This window comes from Mus musculus, chromosome 1, assembly GCF_000001635.26.
Source record: "Mus musculus strain C57BL/6J chromosome 1, GRCm38.p6 C57BL/6J".
Classification (NCBI taxonomy): domain Eukaryota; kingdom Metazoa; phylum Chordata; class Mammalia; order Rodentia; family Muridae; genus Mus; species Mus musculus.
The window spans coordinates 19,188,215-19,197,266 of NC_000067.6; positions in this window are offsets into that span (position 1 = coordinate 19,188,215).

Here is a 9,052-nt window from a genome sequence, read left to right on the forward strand (position 1 = left end):
TTTATAAGATTCAGTGTCTCTGGTTTTATGTGGAGTTCCTTGATCCACTTAGACTTGACCTTAGTACAAGGAGATAAGAATGGATCAATTGTTAAAAATGCTGTCTTTTTTTTTCCCCCACTGGATAGTTTTATCTCCCTTGTCAAAGATCCAGTGACCATAGGTGTGTGGGTTCATTTCTGGGTCTTCAAATCTATTCCATTGATCTACCTGTCTGTCTCTGTACCAATACCATGCAGTTTTTTTTTTTTTTGTTGTTGTTGTTTTTTTAATCACAATTGCTCTCTATTACAGCTTGGGATCAGGGATGGTGATTCCACCATAGGTTCTTTGATGACTGAGAAGAGTTTTTGCTATCCTGGGTTTTTTGTTATTCCAGATGAATTTGCAAATTGCCCTTTCTAATTCGTTGAAGAATTGAGTTGGAATTTTGATGGGGATTGCATTGAATCTGTAGATTGCTTTTGACAAGATAGCTATTTTGTCTGTTTTAATCCTGATGGGAGATCTTTCCATCTTCTGAGATCTTCTTTGACTTCTTTCTTCAGAGACTTGAAGATCTTATCATACAGATCTTTCATATCATGAGTTAGAGTCACACCAAGGTATTTTATATTGTTTGTGACTATTGAGAAGGGTGTTGTTTCCCTAATTTCTTTCTCAGCCTGTTTATCCTTTGTGTAGAGAAAGGCCACTGATTTGTTTGAGTTAATTTATTTTATTTTATTTTATTATTTTTATTAGATATTTTCTTTATATACATTTTAAATTTCAAATGCTATCCCGAAAGTTCCCCATACCCTCCCCTACCCACTCCACTACCCACCCACTCCCACTTCTTGGCCCTGGCATTCCCCTGTACTGAGGCATATAAAGTTTTCAAAACCAATGGCCTCTCTTCCCGGTGATGGCCAACTAGGCCATCTTCTGATACATATGCAGCTAGAGACACGAGCTCCAGGGAGTACTGGTTAGTTCATATTGTTGTTCCACCTACTGGTGGAATTATATATATATTATCATATCATCTCCAAATAGTGATATTTTGACTTCTTCCTTTCCAATTTGTATCCCCTTGACCTCCTTTTGTTGTCTAGTTGCTCTGGCTAGGACTTCCAGTACTATATTGAATAGGTAGGGAGAAAGTGGGGGAGCCTTGTCTTGTCCCTGATTTTAGTGGGATTGCTTCCAGCTTCTCTCCATTTACTTTGATGTTGGCTACAGGTTTGCTGTATATTGCTTTTATTGTGTTTAGGTATGGGCCCTGAATTCCTGATCTTTACAAGAATTTTATTATAAATGGGTGTTGGAATTTTTCAAATGCTTTCTCAGCATCTAAAGAGATGATCATGTGGTTTTTGTCTTTGAGTTAGTTTATGTAGTGTATTATGTTGATGGATTTCCATATAGTAAACCACTTCTGCATCCCTGGAATGAAGCCTACTTGGTCATGATGGTTGATCGTTTTGATGTGTTCTTGGATTCAGTTTGCTAGAATTTAATTGAGTATTTTTTGCATCGGTATTCATAAGAGAAATTGGTCTGAAGTTCTCTGTATTTGTTGGGTCTTTATGTGGTTTAGGTATCAGAGTAATTGTGGCTTCATAGAATGAATTGGGTAGAGTACCTTCTGTTTCTATTTTGTGGAATAGTTTGAGGAGAACTGGAATTAGATCTTCTTTGAAGGTCTGATAGAACTCTGCACTAAACCCATCTGGTCCTGGGCTTTTTTTGGTTGGGAGACTATTAATGACTGCTTCTATTTCTTTGGGGGATATCGGGCTGTTTAGATCATTAACCTGATCCTGATTTAACTTTGGTACCTCGTATCTGTCTGGTAATTTGTCCATTTCATCCAGGTTTTCCAATTTTGTTGAGTATAGCCTTTTGTAGTACGATCTGAAGGTGTTTTGGATTTCCTCATATTCTCTTGTTATGCCTCTCTTTTCATTTCTGATTTTGGTAATTAGGATACTATCCCTGTGCCCTCTGGTGAGTATGGTATGGCTACATGTTTATCTATCTTGTTGATTGCCTCAAAGAACCAGCTCCAGGTTTGGTTGATTCTTTGAATAGTTCTTTTCATTTCTACTTGGTTGATTTCATCCCTGAGTTTGATTATTTCCTGCCGTCTACTCCTCTTGGGTGAATTTGCTTCCTTTTGGTCTAGAGCTTTTAGGTGTGCTGTCAAGCTGCTAGTGTGTGCTCTCTTTGGAGGCACTCAGAGCTATGAGTTTTCCTCTTAGAAATGCTTTTATTGTGTCCCATAAGTTTGGGTATGTTGTGGCTTCATTTTCATTAAACTCTAAAAAGTCTTTAATTTCTTTCTTTATTTCTTCCTTGACTGAGGTATCATTGAGTAGACTGTTCTTCAGCTTCCACATGAATGTTGTCTTTCTATTATTTATGTTGTTATTGAAGATCAGCCTTAATTCTTCGTGATCTGATAGGATGCATGGGATAATTTCAGTAATTTTGTATCTGTTGAGGCCTTTTTTGTGACCAATTATATGGTCGATTTTGGAGAAGGTGCCATGAGGTGCTGAGAAGAAGGTATATCCTTTTGTTTTAGGATAAAATGTTCTGTAGATATCTGTTAAGTCCATTTGTTTCATAACTTCTGTTAGTTTCCATGTATCTCTGTTTAATTTATGTTTCCAGTATCTGTCCACTGATGAGAGTGGGATGTTGAAGTCTCACTATTATTGTGTGAGGTGCAATGTTTGCTTTGAGCTTTACTATAGGTTCTTTAATGGATGTGGATGCTCTTGCATTTGGATCATAGATATTAAGAATTGGGATTTCATCTTGGAAGATTTTACCTTTGATGAGTATGAAGTGCCCCTCCTTGTGTTTTTTGATAAATTTGGGTTCGAAGTCGATTTTGTTAGATATTAGAATGGCTACTCCAGCTTGTTTCTTTGGACTATTTGCTTGGAAAATTGTTTTCTAGCCTTTTACTCTGAGGTAGTGTCTGTCTTTTTCCTTGAGGTGGGTTTCCTGTAAGCAGCAAAAAGTTGGGTCCTGTTTGTGTAGCCAGTCTGTTAGTCTATGTCTTAGGGAATTGAGTCTATTGATATTAAGAGATAATAAGGAAAAATAATTGTTACTTCCTGTTATTTTTGTTGTTAGAGTTGGGATTCTGTTCTTGAGGCTGTATTCTTTTAGGTTTGTTGAAGGATTACTTTCCTGCTTTTTCTAGGGCATAGTTTTCATCCTTCTGTTGGTGTTTTCCCATTATTATCCTCTGAAGGGCTGGATTCATGGAAAGATATTGTGTGAATTTGGTTTTGTCATGCAATACTTTGGTTTCTCCATCTATGGTAATTGAGAGTTTTGCTCTGTATAGTAGCCTGGGCTGGCATTTGTGTTCTCTTAGGGTCTGTATAACTTCTGTGCAGGATCTTCTGGCTTTCATATTTTCTGGTGAGAAGTCTGGTGTAATTCTAATAGGCCTGCCTGTATATGTTACTTTACCTTTTTCCCTTACTGCTTTTAATATTCTATCTTTATTTACTGCATTTGTTGTTCTGATTATTATGTGGCAGAAGGAATTTCTTTTCTGGTCCAGTCTATTTGGAGTTCTCTAGGTTTCTTGTATGTTCATGGGCATCTCTTTCTTTAGGTTAGGGAAGTTTTCTTCTATAATTATGTTGAAGATATTTACTGGCCCTTTAAGTTGAAAATCTTCATTCTCATCTGTTCTTATTATCCTTAGGTTTGGTCTTCTCATTGTGTCCTGGATTTCCTGGATGTTTTGAGTTAGGATCTTTTTGCATTTTCTGTGATTGTTGTGGGCCTATTTTCTATGGAATTTTCTGCATTTGAGATTCTCTCTTTCATCTCTTGTATTCTGTTGCTGATGCTCACATCTATGGTTCCTGATTTCTTTCCTAGGGTTTCTATCTCCAGAGTTGTCTCCCTTTGGGTTTTCTTTATTGTTTCTACTTTCCTTTTTAGGTCTTGGATGGTTTTGTTCAAGTCCATCACCAGTTTGGATGTGTTTTCCTGTAATTCTTTAGGGATTTTTGTGTTTCCTCTTTAAGGTCTTCTACCTGTTTATCAGTGTTTTCTTGTAACTCCTTGAGGGATTTTTCTGCTTCCTCTTTAAGGGCTTCTACCTATTTAGTAGTGTTCTCCTGTATTTCTTTAAGTGGGTTATTAATGCCCTTCTTAAAATCCTCTACCAGCATCATGAGTTATGATTTTAGATCCACATCATGCTTTTTGGATTGTTGGAGCACCTAGGACTCACTGTGGTGGAAATACTGGGTTCTGATGATGCCCAGTGGTCTTGATTTCTGTTAGTAAGATTCTTTCATTTGCCTTTTGCCATCTGGTAATCTCTGGTGTTATATATCCTAGCTGTCTCTGACTGGAGCTTGTTCCTCCTGTGATTCTGTTAGCCTCTGTCAGCACTCCTGGGAGACCAACTCTCTCCTGCCTCCCAGTGGTCAGAGCAGTCTCTGTAAGCAATCTCTCCTCTTACAGGGAAGGTGCACAGAAGTCTGGAGCTCAGATCCACCTCCTGATTCCCCGGGTCAGAGCTCTCCCTAGAGGCAGGGACGGTGTCCAGGGGTCTGGGTCTCAGCTCTCTCTCCTGTCTGAGGATGAAGGCCTGAAGGGGCCCTGTCCAAGAAGCTCTGTTGCTTCTGCCTCTTACGTGCTCTCCTTCGTAGACTGGTCTCAGTGAACCCAAGATTCTTGGTATACTAGGGCCTGCCTTTGTCCTTTGTCCCTGTTCCTGCTAGCACAAGACCCTCTGGATTTTTTTGGAACTGATGTTGTGGTCCCCTCACCAGTGATCTCAAGGTCCCAGGTGTGCTAGGGTGCCTGCAGCATGGAAAGTCCTCTGGGGACCTTGGGGCCCTCCACGGAGATCACGCCTAAATCATTTTTTTAAGACCTCACAAACAAACATCATGCAAAATTTCAAGACAGTTCGACAAAACATACTCCTTGGTACTATTTGATATCATGGCTTTTTTTTTTTCTTCAAAGAAAGGGGATATCTTGTCAATCATCACAAAATTTTATTTTGCCCTGAAGTCCCATATACATCCAATACATTCTATATAAGCACTCTGCCATTGAGCCACATCTCCAGCCTCAATTACAAAACTTTTAAAGAGACTTTTTAAAAACTCAAAAGGAAGTCACACTACATTTCCCAAGCTGGTGTCCAACAGCTGAGCTTACGCTATCCTCTTACTTCAGCCCTCTGAGCACCGGACCTGAAGACAGGGGCCGTTATTATGGCCATCTTGGTCCAATAAATTTAATAGCTGTATATCAGGATATGTATTTGGGTCCTCGTGATTCTAACTGATAGGCATCAGAAGTTAAAAAGAAACATATCCAAATCGTTCCTGGTGGTGACAGTTGATAAAAATTTTCAGGAGTCAGTAAATTTGATGGAGACAAATCTAAAAGTTAGAAGACTGAAGAACTGGGGTTTTGTTCAATCCCAGCCACTAAGTAACCTTGGTCATTCCATTCATGACCTAACTACCTTCTCTATAAATCCATGGTCCTGGTATGATGCTTCTTTATGTGCCTGCAGTGTTTAGAGTAATTTATTTACTGATTTTTAATGTATATAAGTGAATGTGTATATGTATTCTACTTGTGCCCTAGAAAATCAGAGAAGGGCTCCAGATACCCTGAGACTGATGTTACAGACAGCTGTGAGCCACGATAAGGGTGCTGGAAATTGAACCTAGGTTCTCCTCAATAGTCGGAACCATTGAGCCAACTCTGAAGCCCTAGACCTGCCTTTTGGTATTAGGTATCCGAAAGCCTCACACAGAAAGGTTAGACATGCTTGGTTATCGTCCCTCTTCTGCTTCATAAGAGTTGGCTGAAGTTAGTTGAGTCATGATTTGTTTTCAATAACTATAACTTTTCAGTTTTTCAGGTATTATAGAGTTTTAGAATAAAAAAATGACATTAATACCACTAAGCCTTCTTACCTGGTCTTGTGTACTCAGGATTTGAGGATTACAATTAAATAAGATCCTGTATCAAAGGTTCTCAATATGTGGGTCAAGACTCTGTTTGGAGAAACAAATGACCCTTTCACAGAAGGTACCTAAGACTATTGGAAAACATGTTATGGTTTATAAAAGTTATGAAGTATCAATGAAAATAATTTTATAGTGCAGGTCATCACAATGTGAGGAACTGTACTGAAGGATCGCAGCACTAGGAAGGGTGAGAACCACTGACTTAGATGGTTAGGGAATTACTCTGAAAGCCTCCTCTTAGTAATTGGTGATGGCTAGGGAAGGCTGGACAAAAGTTTCCCAAACTCTACACTGTTCATATGTTGATGAGTCTTTGTCTGGATGGCATTTTTATAAATTTCTTGAAGCTTATCAACACTCTAGGCTTCTGCTTGCCTATACCCCACAACCTCTTCCTCATTGTGACTGCTGAAAATATATTCAGTAGGGGCTAGGGATGCTGCTCAGTATTAATGCTCACTTCACAGGAACGAGATTCTGTATTTCCAGTGCCACGTGCTTCAGACATTTCATAAGGTCCCCCTTGGAATCAAAGACTCCCCCATATTGAAGACCACTGAGGTCAACAGATTAGTGCATGTTCAATCTACAATCATCTTTTTATCTTTACATATCTTCTTCTTATTCATCTCTCTTTCCATTTCCATTTGTTCTTATTCCATCTGTTTTTTAATCTTTTGATTTGTTTTTTTTTAATGTGCATTTGATATTTTTCCTCATGTATGTCTGCTTGAGTGTACGAGATCCTCTGGAACCTGAGTTACAGACAGTTGAGAGCTGCCATGTAGGTCCTGGGAATTAAACATTGGTCCTCTAGAAGAACAGCCAGTGCTTTTAACCACTGAGCTATCTCTCCAGTCCCCTTGATTCCCTTTTTTATTAGTCTATGTTTTCCTCTTATCTCTACTATTGGCAGTATCTCTACATTAGTTGACATTGTCTAAACCACTCACCTGTGGGAATTAGAGAAACAAATGTGGGGCCTTTGGCTATAGAATGGCCAAAATCATATTTCTGTCATTATAAGTTCTTGAAAAACTTGGAAAAGTTGTTTAATTTATTTGAACCTTCATTTTCTGATCTGAAAATCTGAAGTCATTAAGTTGGATGCTGTTTGTTTGTTTCGAGAGAGGCGCTAACTGGGGGTGGCCAACAGAAAGTCCCAAATGTCATAAAACCAAGAGACTCCCAGGACCCAATAGGGATGACATTAGCTAAAATACCCAACAAAGAGAAGAGAGAGAACCTGTAGAGACCATATTCAGAGGTTAGGCATGACCCCTGGTTGAGGGATGAGGTCATCCACCCTTCTTAAAATTTTAACCCAGAATTGCTCCTGTCTAAAGAAAATACAGGAACAAAGAGTTGAGCAGAGACTTAAGGAAAGGCCATCCAGAGACTGCCCCACCTGGGGATTTATTCCATATGCGCACATCAAACTCAGACACTATTGTTGATATCAAGAAATGCTTGCTGACAGGAGTATGATATGGCTGTCTCCTGAGAAGCTCTGCCAGAGCCTGAAAAGTACAGAGGCAGATGCTTGCAGCCAACCATCTGACTGAGCTCAGGGACCCCAATGGAGGAGTTAGGGGACTGAAAGAGCTGAGGGGGTTTGCAAACCTACAGGAGGAACAACAATATAAACAAACCAGACCCCCCCCCCAGAGCACCCAGGAACTAAACCAACCAAAGAATACACATGAGGGACCCATGGCTCTACCTGCATATGAAGCAGAGAATAGCCTTGTCTTGCATCAAAGGGAGGGGAGGCCCTTGATCCTGTGAAGGCTTGATCCCCCAGCGTAGGGGAATGCTAGGGCAGTGGGGCAAGAGTGGGCGGGTGGGTAAGTGACCACCCTCATGGAGGCAGGTGGGTAGGGTGGGATGGGGGTTCTCAGAGAGGAAACAGGGAAAGGAGGATAACATTTGAAATGTAAATAAACAAAATAGCCAATAAAAAGGATTAGAAGCAAGATGTAGCTTGTTGAGAGACTACACACTTCACACATAACAAGTTTCAATTTTGATTCCAGACTCTGACACCACACACACACACACACACACACACACCAAAATGCAGAAAGAATTAATGAAGACAGTATTAAATGAGTTAAAATATTTAAAGTTAACCTTACCTCCAGAATAAAGTATCAATAGGTAATTAGTTGATACTGTTGGGTTACTAGAAATAAAGACACTGTGTTGTAATCTCAGTAAAGAGACTTTAAAAACAGTTGAGTGCATGTTAAAAACCAAAATACTAATGAAACTGAAAGCCATGTTGTCCAAAGTGTGTGATACAGTTTCTTCACATCAGAAGTTAGAAGTAAAAGAGTTTATTACATGACTTTGAGAAATATTCCTTAAGGGGATGGGAAGATGGCACAAAGGTTAAGAACACTGGAAAGAGAGGCCCATTGGACTTGCAAACTTTATATGCCCCAGTACAGGGGAACGTCAGGGCCAAAACGTGGGAGTGGGTGGGTAGGGGAGTAGGGGGGAGGGTATGGGGGACTTTTGGGATAGCATTGGAAATGTAAATGAGGAAAATACCTAATAAAAAAACATTAAAAAAAAAAAAAAAAAAAGAACACTGGCTGATCTCCCAGAGGACCTGAGTCGAATTCCGAACATTCTCATGGCAGCTCACAACTGTCTGTAACTCCAGTTCCAGGGAATGCCACACCCTCACCCAGACGTGTGTGGAGGCAAAACACCAATATACATAAAAAAATAAAAAGGAAGCATTAAATATTTTAAAAATAAAATCTTCCTTAAAGCAAATGGGCACACACTGTATTGCTCCTGTTCTATCATCCATCCTTCCTTTCTTGCTGCCTGTATGTGGCTGTGATAGCTGGAGATGCAGCTTCAATTTTGGACAATTTAGGACCAGAGTAATGACTGGCAAAGCCTAGCATTGTGATGCCTCCTCCTGGAACAGAATCTCCATGCAGTGCTGATCTATGGACTTCTGTTTCACAAAGAAGTAAATGCCCTCTCTTGAAAGCATAGTCATTAGT